Source organism: Pogona vitticeps, chromosome 4, assembly GCF_051106095.1.
Source record: "Pogona vitticeps strain Pit_001003342236 chromosome 4, PviZW2.1, whole genome shotgun sequence".
In the NCBI taxonomy this organism is placed as follows: Eukaryota; Metazoa; Chordata; class Lepidosauria; order Squamata; family Agamidae; genus Pogona; species Pogona vitticeps.
The window spans coordinates 81,516,565-81,537,020 of record NC_135786.1 but is presented as its reverse complement, the minus strand read 5'-3'; positions in this window follow the sequence as shown (position 1 = coordinate 81,537,020).

Here is a 20,456-nt window from a genome sequence, read left to right as displayed (position 1 = left end):
CAGGTAGGGGTTGGTCATTTGGTCTCGGGTATACCAATCGAAGTCCCTCAAAGTGCAGAGGGTCAGCAGGCTAGAGCTTCAGTTAGGACTCAAGGCATTGCCAGTCATCAACCCACTCCTCTCCCTCAGGGAACAGGCCACTTTTTTATCCCCCTTCATCTTAGTTCCACCCCTTTACTACAGCCCTACAAGTACTCCTCAAGTGCTTATCCTGCCTCTTCTCCTGATCCCCCTAGCAACTCTTATCTCCGAGTCTCACTTCCTTCCCCTGCCTCTCTCCTGGTTAGGTTTCTGGCCCCATATGGCTTGGCCTGTTGGTGAACAGCCTACCCTATTAGTTGGCCCCACTGGCAGCTGTTGGGAAGAAGGATTAGTTTTTCCAAGGGTACACCAGTTCTGTTCCCTTCCTGAACTCATCTCATGTGGTGTTCCAGAAAGCTTTCCTAGACTTCCACCTTGCTGTGTAGGAAACCTGGAGCTTGTCCTGGATGTGGCTCTTCTGGTGATCACCTTACATGGTGCTTATCCCCAAACTTGAAAAAAAATTACCCTTTTTGGACTACAAGTCCCATATCCACCTGCCTCCAGCTCGCAGTATCATGCTTGTTGAGGAATTCTGAGACCTGCAGTCCAAAACAGTAACTTTACCAAGTTTGTTTATTTCTTAAAAATTGTGTTTAGAAGTACAGAATCTGGCAATAGAAGTACATTTCAGGTTTTAAGCCTAAGTCTGTGAAGCTCCTGTTAGTGCTGTGATAGCTTTTGACACAAACGTGAACATTTCAGAATGAAAATAAAACACACTTTAGCAAATTAGGATTTAAGTTTTCAAGGGGTGCCAAATGATACATCATTTCAACAGAAAAAAAATAGGCAAAGCTTTTTTAAAAGAGTGCCTTGGTTCAGAACAAAAAGAGGATGTGGGCTTTCTCTAATGTTCTAGCTGAAGTAAGACACTAACATCTGGACCATTATTCAGAGAGGGGCAAATATCCTAGATAAAGTTGTTATATGTGTCATCAAGTTGCCTCTGATTTACGGTGACCCTACAAATGAGAGATCTCCAAAATGGCCTGTTTTCAACTTCCCTGCCCACCAGCTCTTAGAAACTTAAACCTGGGGCTTCCTTTATAAGTCAATCTATGTTGTATTTAGTCTTTTCCTTCAGACTTTCCTGGTATTGTCTTTTCCACAGAATATTGCCTTCTCATGATGTGCCCAAAGTAGGATAGCCTTAGTGTCATCATGTTTGCCTCCAGAGATAGTTCAGACTTGATTTGATCTAGGACCTAACTGTTCATCTTTCTGGCAGTCTAGGGTATCCACAAAGCTCTTCTCTAGCACCATATTTCAAACATAATCATTTTTTCCTGTTAGCTTTCTTTACTGCCCAATATATATATTGGGCAGTATATATATACTGTATATACACTGCCCAATATATATATTGGACAGTGTGTGTCTATATATACACAGAGAGAGAGAGAGGAAATACCTACCTAATAATAAAGCACAAATGTTTCTGGGGAAAAGGGAGCCGTTCTGGGATCTCTGATGGTGACAGAGTTCTGTGATCTATAGATCTAAGAGGAGACTTCAAAATTCTTCCTGCCATTTGTGTAAATTCGTATGATTTCCTCGTTGAGCCCCCTGCTTGTCACAACAGCCTAATTTCTCTTTGGGATTTAGAGCCTAGGCCTCATTTTCACACTGCAAATCCTCAAATCCAATTCTGTCAGCCTAATTCTTTAGTCTCCTGCAGTCATGAAGATTTCTGTGGTACATGAGTTCATCTCTAGTTCGCCATAGTGACCTCAGGGAACATATTCAATATTTCATTGTTAACTTCATTTTAGACTGGAAGCTTGGAAACTCAATTCGACAGCAGTGAACTAAAGCAGTTGCAAGTAGAACTATATGTAGTCAGACCTTACAGGTAACCTTGAGCTTTCTATTGCTTCCTGGAAAAGGGAAGAAGTCCAACATTTTTGTTCTCTGCTTCTGCATTTTGTCACCCTCTGACTCAGCTCAATACAAAGCCAATTAACTATCTGTAGACTTTCACAACAACATTCTGTAACATGTTACCAGAGACAATACATTCTCAGCTCTAGGAGCTAGAGAAAATGGCTTTAAATATTGAAATCCCAAAGCTCAAAAGTGGCTTTGGATGTTTGCACAGAAGAGGCAGTAATAGCAGAAGATCTGCAAAAGCAAAAAATGTAGAACAAAGAACCAATTAACAAAGAAATCTGTCTCCAGCAGTAACTAGCCAAATCCCACTGGGAAGCCGACAGACAAAGCTAGGCATCAATCAGATCTGGCTCTTCTGTTGGGGAAAGTGAGTTGGCCACTGCAGCCATTAAATTTATTTTAGTTAATTAATTAATTAGTATAAATATTTAAATTAAAGTTATTTAAGTGGTGCTTACTGTAGTCTTACTGCCAGAGATGTGGAGAGTTGTTTGTGGACTTTTCTGCCTCAGGTGCCACAAAAATGCAGCTGCTTTCTATTCTATTATATCTTGACTTAAGATGTATGTGTGCTATTTTCTGCCTCCTCCCTGGTAAAATATCTTGCACCAGCTCTGCTATCCATAATCTCAAAGGAGGAATAAATATTTTTAGGAGAAAACCTTGCAGATCCTTGAGATTCTTGGTGGTTGAGGATTGTGACCACATGTCTTATGTTTAATTGTAAAAGCATCTATGTGGCAAATTTTCAGCACCACTTCCTTAAGCTTCCCACACTTCAACTAAAAATGGCATAAAAATTAATCTGTAAGGCTTTTTAAAACTAGGAAGTATGGGCAATCACAGAGACTGCAAAATGATGAGGAAACGTTTAATGGAAAAAAGCAAATGCAGCACCTTTGGCTATCATGTGATATCATCATCACCATTCTCTTAAAAATCCAGCATGAGAAGGGACCCTATGAATCATCGAGTCCAGTCCCTATCAAGGAGGCACAGTGAGGAATTGAACTCCCAACCTCTGGCTCCGACCTAAACCACTGAGCTATCCAGCAGCTATGGTAAGCTGAAAAATATCACCAAAACCAATTTTAAAGCTTCCTAACAGTAAAGGGGGAAAATGGAAGCTGCTTTCATGGGGAAATTAAAGCTCTGTGGAAACTGAAGGACAAAATATGGTTGAATACTAACTTCACTGCCCCTCCCCCCCAGAGGTGGATCTACATTGCACCACTTCATATCAGCTTACAGGGCTAACAGGGAAGGAACAATATTATAAATACTTGCAGCAGAAACAATATGTACCTGTACAGTCCCTCAGAAATGTAACATTGGAAAGTTCTGGAGAAGGTGCTGAACTCTGATGAATAACAAGTGCTAATGTGAGGTTTCTTAAAGGGGAATTTTTTGAGAAACAGTCTGAAGTTTCTCTTTTTCTTGCGCCACTGAAAATGCAAGGCTGCTTTTTGCAGAACAACTAGCAACATTTCTCCACCATTTGGGGTGTGTGGGGAGCGGGGTAGGTGCCCCCCTGCTGCTATCACCACAATTGCATCCTGGAGGAAGCAAAACGTGTCCCGGCACCCAGTACAATTGCTGTTCCTGGTATTTGCAGCAAATAAATAAGCATCTTTTGGGTAAAAAAATACAAATCCCAAAGCTGCTTCAACTACTGCTAAAAGGGGAACCCATCTGTGAGAAATTGTTGGAGAATTTCTCCTTCCATTGAAGAAATTCAGTGAAATAGATTTCCATTTTTTTTCTTGCCACAGAAAGGGCGGAGAATTTTCAGAGGTTACCTGTGCGAGGTATCACTACAAAATTTAGAGAACAATTCATACAGATTGCCAACTCATTGTGCAGCATTAAACACCTTTGATGAAAATAACGAACACCTGGAGCCTTTAAAAAAAGGCAAGACAATTCTACATTCCCAGTTAAATTGAATTGTAATGGATTTAATCAGAATGTCCATTAAGGGCTGCTTCCAGAAAGTAAAATGTTTTGTATATGGGCATCACTTACTGCAGCAAATTTGTATCTCTTATATGATTGTTTGTTACCTGGTGAGTTAATTTATGTTATTTTTTACAAGCAATTCGCTTCCATGTAAGACATCAATCTTGAGAAAAACACCCTTTAAATCAAGAGGTGGAAGGAGCATAGCACTAGAGATGAGACTAAAAGAAAGATTATTTCTTTGTATTCTCTTGGGTATTGGAAAGGCAATGAAATACAGCTGAACAGATGTTCACAGAGGACTGTAGTGCCCCCTTCCTGCTCTACTGAAAATGTGCAGGCTGATTAAATAGCATTGTTAAGATCTGCAACAAAAGCTAGTGTGTATACATGCTTGTTGCACAGGCATTTCATTACCTTCATTTGTGCTTTGCTCGTATATTCTGTAAAGTTACTTCCATAGCTGTAATCCTGAATGACAGGAGGGCAGAGAACATAAGGAGATTTGAATAGATACGCTATCAAGTAATCACAAATAATATTCAAGTCTAAAAACAAAATCTTTAAGGGCCATAACTTTGGAAGAAGAAAACCCTAAGTGTCAAACTGAACTAGGCTCATGATTTGGGAGATGGGGAAGACTTGTGTTTTGAGTCAGAGGTTGTCTGACTGAGTCTGTCCAACACCATCTCTTTCTTTTTAAAATCTTTAATAGTATTATTTTGGGGCGGAAAACATAAAAGCAAAAACATATAGACCTAAACAACACCCAAAAAACCCAAAACAATTATTTAATTCATGCTCCCCCACCCCCAGGACCATTTGGAGATATAACCAATTTTTCTTCCCTTTATGGAGGTCCAGTCATTCCACTTCCAAAATTCCATTGACTGGGGTTAAAAAAAAAAAACAAAGCTGCTTCAAGTGTATGATGTATAGTAGCCTCCAGTGAATGGCTTTAAACAGGGATTAGACAAATTATTACAGATAAGAGTCACCAGTGGTTGGCGTCCTATCTGGGCTGGCAAAATGTAGCTGCTGCATTCAATTAGGCTGGGAGAAGGAGAGTGCCCCCACTTTGCTCCATGGGAGTTCCTTTCAGATCATGCTGAATGGGGAAAGCTCTGATATGAAGTAGAAGGGATTCCTTCAAACCAAGAAGAGCTCCTTCAGTGGCATCTCAAGGAAACACAATCTTGGTCAAACTAGGCATTTCTTGGATATATTCAACTACCTTCCATTATATCTGTACTTGTGTATTGTTAAGACATTTAAGGTCACCTGGATAATTCTAATGCTGTTCTTCTCAACTTGTATGGAGTGTCATGCATGAATTCACTGTAGACATACTGGTATCATTAGCATTTGTGTATGTGTCTGTCTGTCTGTCTCTTGTGCATACACTGTAAAACAGGAGGGAAAGGTTCAATCCTGCAAAAGTTGGTGAACTTTCAAGCATATCACACCACAAGCTACGCTGGTTAGGGCTGATGAAAGAAAACCAGTGTTCTGCAACAACTGGATGACCACAAATTTGTCAAGGATAATTTCCACACTGAGGCAGAACAAGGCCCATGATAATCAGCAGCCATATTTGACAGGTGTGCAAAATGCCAAGTCATGCAGTATGTGTATTAAGTGAAGTAGTGTCTGGGGTAATGCTATATGTAAATGTGCATGTGTATAACTGTGTGGACATGTGGAGAAGATGTAGGATCTCTTCTGATAAATGTCATGCTGTTGTGCTGCTGGTTTGAACTGCTAAAACCTCTGTATATATTGTAAATATACGTACTTGGTGTTGGAAGAAACTGTCTATGTGATTCAACTGGACTCGGACAAAACTCTGCTAATTTACACCAACAAAATTCCCAGACCTATTCTATAGTCAATCATTCTTATTTATAATCTCTTCTTTGTGGTATTTGCAGCCAGAAAAAACTCTCCTTATTTTTGCCATTTAATGATTCCTTGTTTAAAGTCTGTTAATGTGAGTTGTTATGGGTTGTCACTGAATGGGTTTCAATTCCTTTCCTGAGGTGCTGACTGAGGAGAATGTGGAAATATTGCTCAAGGATTCAAATGCACATGCCTTAAGACTACTATGTCATGTACCTGATTTCATACACTCTGGCACGCTGCGGAGTTAATAATAAACATATTGGAGACAATAAATTTTTCATTAACTACACACACACACACACACACACACACACACACACACACACACACACACACACACACACACACACACACACACACACACACACACACACAATCAAACCAAGAGACAAACACCTTTTTTTTAAAAAAAGTGAATGGCTATGGAAAGCTTATTACATCATCCCTCACAGTGTTGTTGTTTTTTAAATAAAAGAGGCTTCCATGGAATCCTTCCCACCTTATTGGGTGGAAGATATTGGGGGCTGAAGATGGGGGTGGGGGAAGAGCTTCTGGCTTCCAAAAAATCATCACTGCTGAGATGACTTTCCAGGAAGTGGTGTTTCTGGAAATCAAAATTCCCCTTTTACCACTGCCCTAATAGCTTACCCACTCCAACGGAGATTCCATGGAAGAAAGGCTTATGACCTAGGGGAAAGGGAATTCTTTTTTACTTCTAAGAACGACAGTAGCAGTAACTACAGTATATACTTTCAGTTTTAATTGATGATATATACTCAGCGGTCCTAGAAACTTTCCAGATACTTGAATTAAGTCTATTTAAAGCCAAAATAAGCTTAGGAAAAGGGTAAAAATCAGTTTTTATTATTATGAGGAAGGCAGTAGAAGAGGGAGAGAATCCAACCAAAATACATAAATATTTTAAACTGTGCCTTGTTTCCAACAATGAAGAGGAAGGTTCAGCACTGTTATGAACACATGCCGAGAGGGGAAAATGATGAGGTCCATTAAAACATGTAGACATCAATTTAAGGAAAGATGAGAAAAATCTGTATACACCAAATATATGTGTATACACAGATTGGTTGATTGTCACCCCATATGAACCTATTCAGCTTTTAAGATCGTATGTGGGGGCCCTTATCTCTGTTCCACCACCTTCTAAGCTCTTTTGGGAGGACACAAGAAATAAGGCCTTCTCAGCAGCTACCCTGAGAAGCCAGATTGCCTGAGATGGAAGGACAAGAGGGAGGGTGCCAAAGACCTCCCTCAGGCTTTTAAGCAATAAGGTGTGGGTGTCTAGGGAACACACAATTTATGAAATGTGGGTATTTAAAATGTTTTTAACAGGTTTTTAATATTGTTTTTAATTGTGATCAATGTTTAGTTGTGTTTAGGGTTTTGTGTTTTGTGTAGTATTTAAACTTGTTTTTATTGTATGGTTTTAATTGTTGTAAGCCACCTTGGATCCCCTATGGGAAGAAATGTGTTATATAAATAATGTAAGTAAAACAAAACAAAACATATATTATTTTAGTAGACTTGGTATACAGCTAATTCCACACTTGCTAAAATGCCATAAAGTGTTTTTATTGTGATTTGTTGTTCTGTGACCATAAATGTGGGGTTCATCATCCCATATGCCGATGCCATTCAAGAGCAAGGCGTCAAACTCAAATATGCTTGGGCTCATCATCATGTATACAGTATATGGTTCTTAGATCATTTTGGGTTGGATGGGGAATGAATTCTTATGTTTATGTTCCAAGTTGTAAACCACTCAGAGTGGCATGCCACTAGATGAGTGGTATAACAATTTAACAAACAAAGAAGACAGGACAATATATTGCAGAGTCTTGATTATATGGGATTTCCAATCCCAGCATGAGACATGAATAACTGACATGAATGTTGCATGAATCTAGCTATTAATGATTACAGCTTTAGTAAGCAAAGTCAGGAGCAGCTTAATGTCAACTAAGTTCCTAAATTTTATTTACCATATTTAAATGACCATCCATCAGCCCACAGTCACTAGGCACTTTACGAAATGTCTGCTTAGTTTCTCATGTCTTCTGCAAGAAGTAGTTGTATACCACAAATTAATTCTATTTGCTCAGTGGTAAATCTTAAAAATGCCAAAATGTAATAAGCAAGCAAGCAAACAAACAAACAAAATTTGGATATTCATAAGTGCCAGCAGATTTTTGAGTGATTTGTGCCATAATTCACTGGTTCTTAACCTTGGGTTACTCAGGAGTTTTGGACTGCAACTCCCAGAAGCCTTCACCACCAACTGTGCTGGCTGGAGTTTCTGGGAGTTGCAGTTCAAAAACATCCAAGTAACAAAGGTTAAGAACTACTGCCATAATTGATCACTGGCATACTCTATCAGGGTTCCAACATACTAGCCTTTTTATTTCCCTAATAAGTGTCTTAATATTATTTTGGAGACATTGTATAATTTATCTCATTCCAACCATTTACTGGGCTAAATCCTTTTACCTAGTTATACTGGTAAAGCACAGAGTGTAACATTTGGAGGTGAGTTGCCACAAGTTAAGAAGAGACACTAGATATTATTAGTCACATACAGCATTGCATGTCTTGGTGTGCAACTGATCATGTCTATTGTGATTTCTCAACTTGGGGTAATTTCAAAAGTTACATCATTTGTTAGAGGGACGTGGTGGCGCTGCGGACTAAACTGCAGAAGCCTCTGTGTGCTGCAGGGTCAGAAGACCAGCAGTCGTAAGATTGAATCCACGCGATGGAGTGAGCTCCCGTCGCTTTGTCCCAGCTCCTTGCCAGCCTAGCAGTTCAAAAGCATGTAAATGCGAGTAGATAAATAGGGACCACCTCGGTGGGAAGGTAAACAGTGTTCCGTGTATTGCCGCGCTGGCCACGTGACAACGGAAACTGTCTTCGGACAAACGCTGGCTCTATGGCTTGGAAACGGGGATGAGCACCGCCCCCTAGAGTTGAACACGACTGACTAAAATGTCAAGGGGAACCTTTACCTTTACCTTACATCATTTGTTTAGCTGTGAAAGAGGATTCTGGCCAGTTATAATCACTGCTATCGATCTCTTTATCCTCAATCATTATGAAAGCTTCCTCAATCTTTGCGTGCACACTATCTTCCTGTTCGGTTTTGACTTTGGGGTGGGTGGGTGAGGTGGTGTAGTTAGGTTAATAAATGGTTCTATAATGGTGATTTATGCCCTGAGCCACAGTTCCACCAACAATCCTACATAATGTTCCCAGAATCAGGAAGAAGGCAGAACAGATTTGACTATTTTTATTTTATTTTGTGAGAACAAACCAGGTGTCTTAGCAGAGACTGACCCCTCTTGCTTTCAGTAATCAAAGCAATGCTGTTCAAGAGCAAGGCCTCAAACTCAACAGTTTAATATGCTGTGGCAGCTTTTTGGCGCTGCCTGTAATTTCTGTCAGAAAGCTTTCCCGAAATCTCAATAATCCCAAATTCCCTCAAATACCTCTGTCAAAAAAATATGCATGGCAAATGATGTTTATTCGACACTCCTGGCATTTCACTTTTACTTGTCTAGCCCCATGCATCTGTATAGCTCCAGGTGCATGTCACACACTCTGGAAGACCATGAAGGGGGCGGGTGACAGGCAGACAAGAAAGATTCTGCGGCTGGAGGTAGCTGTGGGCCTTATTAATGGAAAACATCTGGTGCACAGGGATAGTAGCAAGCAGGTTGGATTTTATGTATTAGCATGGTGCAAAATGCCAGCTCAGTGCAACAAATAGAGTGAATCAAATATGCTGCCCTCTGAAGTTTCTGGTGCACAGGTAGGTAATAAGTATTTAATAACTATTTAGCATGAAACTAAATATTATGAACCAATAGAGACAACAGTTTATGTTCTTTCTTCTTCACTATCAAACCTACACACAGCATATAACGATAGTGCTCTGCCATATATTTTGGTTTCTAGTGCTCTTCTCCCAACATAAGAGGCAAACCTTTTAAACTGTATTTTGCGGCAGATTGCCAGTGACAAGCCGTACAAAGTCCTTTTTTTTAATAACAAAAATACTGGCAGCAGATATTGTAGGTAGGAAATATCCAATATCCAGGATCAAGGCTCCCAGAACTCGAAAACGTTTTCACTTGCCAGGCCACATTCCTGTGAAGACGACACTGCAAGAGGCTACAAGGCAGGAAAGGTGGGCAGTGCTAAGGCTGCATAACACATCCCATTCACACACATCCATTCACATTCATTCTCTCTTCCCTTTCTCTCTTCTTCTATTCAGATGTTAGAAACCAGCACACTGTAAATGTGAACATGCCTGGAGAAGTAGAATGGTAGCTCTGCCCTGTCTGTGGGCCCACTATATGGAGGGCAGCTTTTTGAAACAGAAGCCAAACACCAAACTCTTCCCACCCACCCCCATCTAATTAATTTTGGAACAAGCTACATTCTACAGCAATGAGCTGGCTACTTTTCACTTTGAACAATCATGACTATAATTTGCTACTTTTCCAATAGTATGAGTATGTCCACTGGGGAGAGGTGGCCTGAACAGTAGGAAAGGGGGAAGGGGAGTCACATCGGTAGTTCATTTTGTCCTCATACATCCCACTGCCCTTCCTTGAGAAGCAGGGATCTAAAGAGGGAGAAGAGTAAGGAAAGAGAGACTGAGAGAGAACAGGAATAAGAGCAAATGGGTGCGCAAGACAGGAAGAGCAGCTGTGAGCATTTGCAGGAGAAAGGCAGGCAGGAGTGCAGGTGAAAAACAGAGACCAAGAATAGGCCTTCAAATGTGAGAGCAGGCCTAAGTATACAGTAAATGGATGTGTGACAGTGCATGCGAAAGAGAAAGTGGGTGAGTACATGCACAAGACTTCCTTCCTATCAATGTTGCACAATTTAGAACTAGGGATGTATATGAAATTTAGATAAAAGTAAAAACATATTAAAATGTTCTGATAATTGGACTATTTTTGATCAGAAGCGAGTTACTTCTTTGACATTTGTTAGTTCTTTTGCACACATGGTAGGACATAAATTGCATGCACATAAGAGCAGCATTGATTGAATTACTCCACAGCCACAGATTTGTCTTATATCCAAATAACTTGATTTTACTTGATTACTTGATTATTCTTGCTCTTCCTACTTGGCTGCAAAGTCTATTAAATCACTTCCAGATGTTCCAGCCAGAGTCTTGTCCTCATGAGAGACACACTTCAGCATTCATCCATTCAGCACAGTGCGTAGTTTTTGCTCTCTGTATGTTTAACTTAGCCTCTTCTGGTTTAACAGTTAGAGTGTGCAGAAAACGTTTCTCCAATTTTAGCTGTTGTCTAGGGGACTGATGTCCATGAAGTGGATGGGTTTGGTGCCCATGCACAAGATAGTAGGCACAGATATATATAAGAGTGAGTGTGTGAGAGAGAGACAGCGGGTTCACATGTATGTTAAATAGGGGGTGCACAAGAAACAGCAGGAAGAAGAAAAGGCAAGACAGTGAATAGGCATGTGATAAAGCAACAGAGTGCAGGCAGGTGTATGTGAGAGGACAAGAGCAAATGTGGGCGGGCTTACAAACAAGAGTGTGACACAGAGCAGGTATTTGCATGCACATGAGAAAGAATAGACAAGCAAGAATGCACAGAAGAGGGTATGCAAGTGCACATGCATAAGAGTGTAAGAGCACGTGAGCACATGGGCAAAAAAAACAGACTTCTGTGGGAGCACGCGTGCTTCCAGCCAACCTCCAAACCAGGCCAGCATGCACATACTGAATTTTTATTTCATGATCTAAGTAACCAGTTCTAGCCTTCTCAGAATCTACAGTAGAAGTTTATATAGCACATTATAAAAATAAAATATTACCTTATCTAAACATGCAAAAATAAAAACCAGACCAAAAGTCCTAGAATTTGCACCTTGAGTTTCATTATGTTTACCCAGATAATTGAGTTAAATAGAATGTAGATTCCCAAATAATTTATTTAAGATTTAAAAAATGAATTACTTATGAAAAGATGCAGTGGATGACCTCCTCTCCAGCAGGCAATTGTGATTAGATAATTAAATCACTCCCCAGCACTGAGACACAGAAGCATTACTTCTCCCTAGAGATGCTGATTTTAAGAAGCTACAAAATCTTAGAAGAGCCTATAATTGTTCAGACTAGAATCCTATGTCCACCTACCTGGGAGGAAGAGTTCTTGACAACAGAAGGATACACTTCTGAGCAGGCATGTATGGGATCCTAGTTTTAATTGACTTGGCACCACAGTGGTTATTGTATACTCTAATATTTCTGAGCACTCCCTCTACAAATGGTTGGTTTGCATCGAGTCATACAGACCTACCTTTGTAGAAGGCAAGTTCTCTTTAGGAACTGGCCAGAATGATTCATATTAGCCTTTTCAGATTTATGTATTATAGCACAAAAACGTATGCAATCCTTTTTTTTCCCAGAGTGCTTCTAGACCTGGATTACTTCTCATAAGAAGACATTAGAAAACATTTTAAGGACAAAGACATTAACATTTGATTATCATTTCTTCTGACAATATTCTTACTTGAACATATTTAAAACAGGAAATTGAGACAGTCAATTTTTCATCTTTTGTTGACCTTACAATGTTTATGACCTCATTTGGCAAAAGATGCATTGAATAGATTCTCTGTCAAAAGCAATACATTCCTTTTGCAACAAGAGCTAGTTTTGAAATTGTTAATCCTTAGTTAATTGTAACCTTGCATGGGTAGTATTTATCAATGCTATTTTAACAACATTCTAGGCAGTAAGACAATTTCATATGTGCTGAGGTCAAACGTTCAGATTTTTCTTTATCAGCTCCACAAGTATGAAAAGGCACATATTTGCTCAGACACTTTGTTTTGATTAAGAGGACCAAAAAACTGAAGAAAACATAAATGAGTTATAAAACATAGTAGAGGTCAGTTCTGAGACTATGCACAGTTAGCAATAGACAATCTGAGTACAAGAATGCAAACTTACCTGAGTCGCTGTTTGTGTCCTATGGAATGCAGATGGTGGTTACTTGGCACATTACCAACATAGTGCTGCCTGCTGGAGTTCTCTCCAATTTGCCAGTCTGCCCTGGTTGGCTCGGTTGGAGGTGGGCTCGTTGGGTAGATTTGAAAAAGGTGCCTTTTATGATTTGCCTGAGGAACATGTAATTATTCTGTCCATGCCACCTTGCTCATTCTTCAGATGATCTTCACAATCCATTCTTCGTTGTCATTCTATGCATTGCTCCAAACATGTAGCTGCTGGCTGACTGGACTGGTGAGTCTTAGTAGACTCATTGTGGTTTTGCTTCTCAGTTGTATTATACATTGGGTAGGGCAGTGAGTTGGAGCCAGTATTTTGGGAGTTGAGCAAGACATGCGTGCCCAACATTAAGTTACCTCTGACTTATAATGACCCTATGAATGAGTGCTTTCCAAATGCCCTGTCCTCAGCCGCCCTGCTCAGCTCTTGTAGACTCAACTCTGCAGTTCTTATAGGAAGTCAGTCCATCTCATATTTGGTCTTTCTCTTTTCTTGGTGCCTTCCACCTTTCCCAGCATTATTGTCTTTTCCAGATAATCTTGCCTTCTGATGATGAGTCCAAACTAGAACAGCCTCAGTTTCAACATGTTTGCCTCCAGAGATAATTCAGGCTTGATTTGATCTCAGATCCACTTGTTTTTCTGGCAATCCAGGGTATACACAAAGTTCTTTTCCATCACATTTCAAATGAATAATTTTTTTCCTGTCAGCTTTTATTGTCCAGCTTTCAAACCCATATATGGTGATGGGAAATGCAAGAGTGTGGATGATCTTGACCCTGGTCCCCAATGACACATCCTTACATTTGATGAGCTTTTCTAATTCCTTCATTATTGCCCTTTCTAGTCTCAGTATTCTCTTCCTAGCCTGCCTTCTTCTGGTTTTTTAAACTTTGCTCTTCATTAGTATTGATGATTGAACCAAGGTATACAAAATCTCTGTTTCAGTTTCTTCATTGTCAGTGTTAAAGTTGTGTGGTTCTTCTGCAGTCATGATTCTGTAGCTTCATACCTCCAACATTTTTGGGATTATTATAAGAGACTTTTGAGGGTGAAGGCCTTTAGGAACATATCCAGCTATGTAGAACGTTACTAATTCCTGGATGGCCCAGGAACAACTATGTTCCTATATCTTATCATCTTACAACTTTATCCAATTGGCATGTGTGTAGGGAGAGGTCATAACTGGGCAGGCAGGGCAGCTGATGCCTAAATCTATTTCCCTATGCTGCACCAAGGTACTTGGACCATGATCAAGTGATACGGTGATTTCTACCCTTAATATAACATTTGTGCCTTCCATCCTTCCCCTTACAGTCTAGCATCACTTTGCCACTAGAGTCACCACAATGATATTTCATGTTGAGAGTGACCTTTTATCTATGCCAACTCCCTTTTCAGACAAGGAGGCAGAAAGGTAACTGTCTCAGATGTGTCCCAATCTACTGCAGCAAATTTTCATGCATGTGACACAAACATGCTTGCAAGTGGATGCTGCACATGACGTGTGTGTGGATAAATCTCCGCACCCTAGCACTATGCACAATTCTCATAATTGCATAGGGCCAGTATTCATGCCACATAACAGTGAACATTATTTACTCTCGCATTGCTGATGAAGCTGAATACAATACATGCAATACAGAAAACCAAACTTACATGAATGCTGTCCTCTGAAGATGCCGACTGACCACAGAGACTGGCGAAACGTTAGGAAGAACAACCTTCAGAACATGGCCAAAACAGCCCGAAAAACCCACAACCATTACATGAGATTGCAATCATTATGTAATCTAGAAATAACCAAGAGTCATTTGGTACCTTAAAGATCTTTTATTTGACAGAATCTTTGTGAACTGGAGCCCAATTAATCAGGGGCACACAGTACTACTTCCTAAGGCAGATGATTAGTATATATGTTTTTGTGCTTGCGAAATGCAAAAAACAAGAACATATATCATAATCTTAACAATGGACATTAACAATCAGTAGTTGAGTAGTAGTACAGACATCCTATCACAAGTAAGCCAAATTGTTCTTGTCAGTTATTGTCAAGTTGCTTCCAACTGAGAGCAAATCTAGTAAGGTTTTCAAGGTATGCGAGATATGCAAGGAGTGGTTAAACATTGCCCCCCCACACCCACACCCAGTGAGTTTCCATGGCTGTATAGAGACTGGAGTCCTGGTCCAGTACTCTGTCCATTACACCACTCTGGCTGTCCAATAAGCTGAGTAACCCTTGCATCATGATGAAAAACATTTGTTCTGTTCTCATGACCTGAATGCCATTTGTTCATGGTAACTGTTAAAGCAATGTCCAATGTTTTCACTTCCTGGATTCACCCAAGCATATCTAATGAAACAACACCCATGGCCAGTATCTTGTTGAGTTTCTGCTAAGGGGAAAGTCTCACCAGTGCAGTAACACAGGATCACAACATCTGTACAAGGGCTGTCCCTGTTCAAGCTGAAGTTAAATTTTCTCTATGGAGAGTACTGTTTGTGCAACAGCAATGCTTGTGCAAGTGGTGCAGAAAGTTCTATGTCACTGTGCTGGTGGAACCCTCTGTTCAGTGGAAGCTCACTATATAGCGGCCCACTCATCTCACAAAATGAGCAGCAGTCCACAAAAGCTTAGGCCAAACATGTTAGTTTTTAAAGTGGCAAAGAACTTTTTGCTGTAACAAACCTACACAACTACTTGCCCCGCTCCCAAATAAATATGTAAGTAACATTACTAGAGAAAAACATCTGTATTCTGAAATCTTTAATGTATCATAAGCTCTTATCTATGTTACACTCATCTACACATTCTCTGTTCCTTCACAAATAGTTGTTCTATTGATTGATGAGCACATGGGAATGGCCAGATTCTTCTTCATGTGATTACATATATGCATATATGGCAATGGTTGTGAAAAAACTGAATTGGGGAACATGGGACATAGGAAAATTCCAGCTTTTCTGTCAGTGCCTGGGAATGGCTGACTAGGAATATGGAAAGCAGTGTCTGCCTGGTAAGGAGAAGAGAGTAACACCTCCAGTTTATCTTTTCCGAGCAAAGCCTTCAAGGCCAAGTTGGTTTGTTGCCTAGTATTGTGCTAACTGGAAAATGACTTCAGCTGTGTAAAGGGAGGGGGCAGAAAGTCCTCTTGTCTTAAGATTTGAAGGAAAAGCCTTTGGCAGACCATCTGGAAAGATCCGGAATCTGAAACACTAATGTATAAAAGGGGTTCAGAAGTTACTTTAGTTAATTTAGACTACCTCTTGGTAAATGCTAAGCTCAGTCCTTGTCCTGTTATGCTATGCTGGAAGGGACCTGCTCTGTGCATGCTCCAAAGCTATGCTGATGTTATGCTAATATCCAGTCCAACCCCCTGCTTGATGCAGGAATACAAATCAAAGGATATCTGCCAGGTGGTTGTCTAAGTTTCTCTTGAATGCCTCATGTTGGAGCACTCACCACTTCCTGAGGTAACTGGTTCCACTGTCTTACTGCTCTAACAGTTAGGAAGCTTTTCCCGATATTCAGTCGAAACCGGGCTTCCTGTAACTTAGAGCCCATTGTTGCGTGTCCTGCACTCTTGATCAAAAACAGATCCTGCCCCTCCTCTGTATGACAGCCTTTCAAGTACTTGAAAAGTGTTATGACATCACCCCTCTGTCTTCTTTTCTCAAGGCTAAACATGCCCAGTTATTTCAGTTTTTCCTCATAGGGCTTGGTTTCTGACCCCTTGATCATCCTCATTGCCCTCCTCTCAACTTGTTCCAATTTGTCAGCATCTTTCTTAACTGTGGTGTCCAGAACTGGATACAATACTCAAGATGAGGCCTAATCAGTGCTGAATAGAGGAGAACTAGCATCTTGCAGGATTTGGAAACTATACTTCTGTTAATGCAGCCTAAAATAGCATTTGCCTTTTTTTGTAGCCACATCACAATATTGGCTCGTATTCAGCTTGTGATCTACGGCAATTCCAAGATCCTTCTCATTTGTAGTGTTGCTGAGCCAGGTATCCCCCTTCTTGTAACTGTGCAGTATTAGGTAGATTAGTTAGTTCTCAGTATTAGGTAGATTAGCCAGCTTTCTTATTTTTCTAGTGTCTCTCTCACTACTATTTCAGCCTTTTGTCTGTTTGTTTGTTCCAAGTACTTTTTGAAGCTTTTGCCTTTTTCACTTTAATATAGAAAATTCTCCATCCAATTGTCTGAGTGTTTCTCCAAGAGGGATTATGGTACCTAAAAACCAGATCTTGCCTTGATCAGCTACCTTGATCAGCTAGATTCGGCATTTTGTGGGTGTGGTGGCAGTTCTACCTTGCAGGGTTAGCATAATGGTCTGAAGCACTTAACCTTGTGGATTTTTGAAGCTCCCTGAAAACACTGCTTTGTTGGGATAAGCTAGAGCAGTGGAGGCGAACCTTTTTGGGCTCGCGTGCCCAAACTGAAAACAAAACAAAAAAACCAGCAAGCTGCATGCTGCGGCAGAACCAGAAGTGGCGGCCAAAGGGGGAATCCCGGGCATGGAGGTGCCTTGAGACCCCCCTCTAGATCTGCCAGCAGTGCCAGCTGCTCCAGATCCGCTTGTCGAAGCACCAGTACCGCGGCTGCAGCCACCTTTTCAGGTCTGGCAACACCGGAAAGGGGGGGGGGTAGCAATCCGGCAACTTATGGCTTGTGTGCCTGCAGAAAGGGCTTTGCGTGCCAGCTTTGGCATGCGTGCCATAGGTTCGCCACTGCTGAGCTAGAGTGTTTGGAGGCACTAGGGCCAGAAAGGTTCCCTAGCCATCGCCTTATTTGACTCTTCTGGGCTCACCTATTCCAGGATCAACAGGGTAGTGTGGATGAGTGGTTAGAAAGGGTCTCCAGCATATCATCACAAAGATCATGAACAATAATGCAGATGTGAACAGGAGTGGGGCACACCGATACAGATGCAGCCATTTTCATGATCAGAGTGCACTGGAAAAGTGCAAGGACAAGCCTAATTAGATGTGCAGAAAATATCTGAAAACAGAATTGGTAATTGAGAAAAATGTAACTTGTGGGTAAGCAAAAGGGAATAGTGATTCAGAACAAAACATCTAGGAAATTTGCTATGAACCAGAAATGTTCATTAGAGTGATGTAATAAATTATTAAAAATGATACGTGTATTATTATGTTACGATAATAAATTACAGTACCTTATAACGCAAATACACTAATCTAAGGCTATTAGTATGCAAATAAAGTTTTAAGATTATTATTGTTGTTATTATTAAAAATAACTATTGTACGGTTATTATAAACAAAATAAATGTAATAATTTAAAACAATGAATAGACAATTAAAACGCTAGACCGCTTTTCCAGCCAGGAAAATTAAGATGTACTGTACCAGGATCAATAAATGTAATGAAGGTAGAGAAGAAAAGAGAAGGAGGAGGAGGAGTGACAAGCACTAGCCCCACCATTTATGCAGATTCTGGTAATTTGTAGCAAACGTAAGGATGAAATAATCAGACCAATAATGAGCCAATTGAGTTTCAAGGCTTTAGAATATAATCCTAAACAATTTATTTCTACATGCTAATAATGCCATCACTTACACAGAGTAATACAAGATGATTCACTGTCACACTGCAGCTTAATAGCGAATGAGAACACACCAATGTCAGCTGGAAGGATGGCATTATTAGATTTCATTGCCATGTTCTTATAACACCACATCATGTCATCGCTTAACACAAGGATTTGTTTGATCTATTTAGGAAGCAACTAATTCATCGTCACAACCATATTAAAATTCAGAAACAATGAAATTTATCCTGTCTTTTCTTCTCTTCACTGTGACAACCCTTGGTTGTTGGAAAGCCTAATAATGCATTGTTTAAAAATGGTTATAAAAATGTCACCTTGAAATGTAGTTAAAAGTGACACACAAAAATTTATACTATGAGATGGGATAAAAAGCAAGCTATCAGCAGATACTTGTTATTATGTCTGCTTATTACCTCCAAGACCAGAAACATGAAGGAGCAGTTGCTGGGACCCCAGCTCAGAGCCTCCTATGGCTCTCATGTCCTCCTTGAGAGCTTCTCATTCTAGCATTTGTTTGCTCACAGTTCAGACAGAGTAGCACCATGAGCAATAACTGTGGGTGCAATATATGTTTTTGCTCTGATTTTTGCTCAATTGTCAACACAACTGTTCATATGGAAAGAAGATAGGAAATGATACCACACATTCTTGAATAACATTCAAATTATGAAGCTATTGCTACCATGTTTCCCTGAAAATAAGACAGGGTCTTATATTACTTTTTTCCTCCAAAAAACGCATTAGGGCTTATTTTTGGGGATGTTTATTTTACAGTCATGTCATCTTCTGGTTGCTGCACAATGGTGGAGGGCAGGGTTTCATTTAATTGGGGCTTATTTTTGGGGTATTGCTTATATTATGAGCATCCTGAAAAATCATACTAGGGCCTATTTTCAGGTTAGTTCTTATTTTGGGGGAAAAAGGGTATTCTTAAGAAAAATAGCATCATTGAATCTTATAATGGCAGAAATTTCAATAAACAATGAAACAAGGTTTAAATACCACAGATGTGAATCTAATGGTAAATGCCACATTTAAATACTTCTCTCCTTTATATAGAAGTGACAGGATACTTATCTTGTCAGTGTGTTCAAAATTATACATTCAGAGCCAACTGTCTTTTCTCATTGCTAAACACAAACCTCACTTAAGGAGACAAGAGGAAATCACTACTTTTTAATTGTTTAAAACATGAGATGAGATGCAGACTGCTATCAAGCTGTGAGTTGGCAAGACAGATTCTGGAGAAGTCTGTCTGAGCATTCTTGAGTATTAAGGTGCCAGTGCACAGTCTGGAAGATGATGCAGTCACAAATTTTAGAGATGGGCACGAATTAAGTCATGCCCTTTCCTATGAAGTCCTCTGTGCTGCACCTATGGTGCTGCATGTTCCCTCCTCTCACCTTCCCGGTCGGTTGACCCACTCACCATCTGGCGTGCACCACCAGGGTCCTCCTTCTCTAGTGGTGCTCCAGTCTGGGCAGGAGCTTGGGCCACCCTTCCCTGCCTCCTCCAGCAGCCAATCACTCAGACGAGGAGGTGGGATAGAGATTCTCCCTGTGCAGCCATTGCATGGCTGGCTTCCAGAGGTGGACAGCACATGACAGATGGTGAGTGGGCCAGCTGGCTGAGTGGTGGAGGAACAGGACTTTGTATGAAGGGGCACAATTTACTTCATGCCCAATTCTAATCACAATTGCTTTATATATTGACCTGAACAATACCCAGAAGAGAGACTGTGATAGTGAAAATATTGGCTAATTGTTTTTTAACCTGTAAGACAACCTCCCAGATACTTTTGCCCCTTTCTAATCATATTAAATTAGTTTTTAAAAAAACATATGGTTTTGGGAGTCTCTATCAAGGCTCCTTCTGGGAACTCTGCCAGATGTCTACTCCATAAATACTGCACTACATTATATCTGTGAAGATAATCATTCATTCAGGTGAAGTTATCTGGAAGATG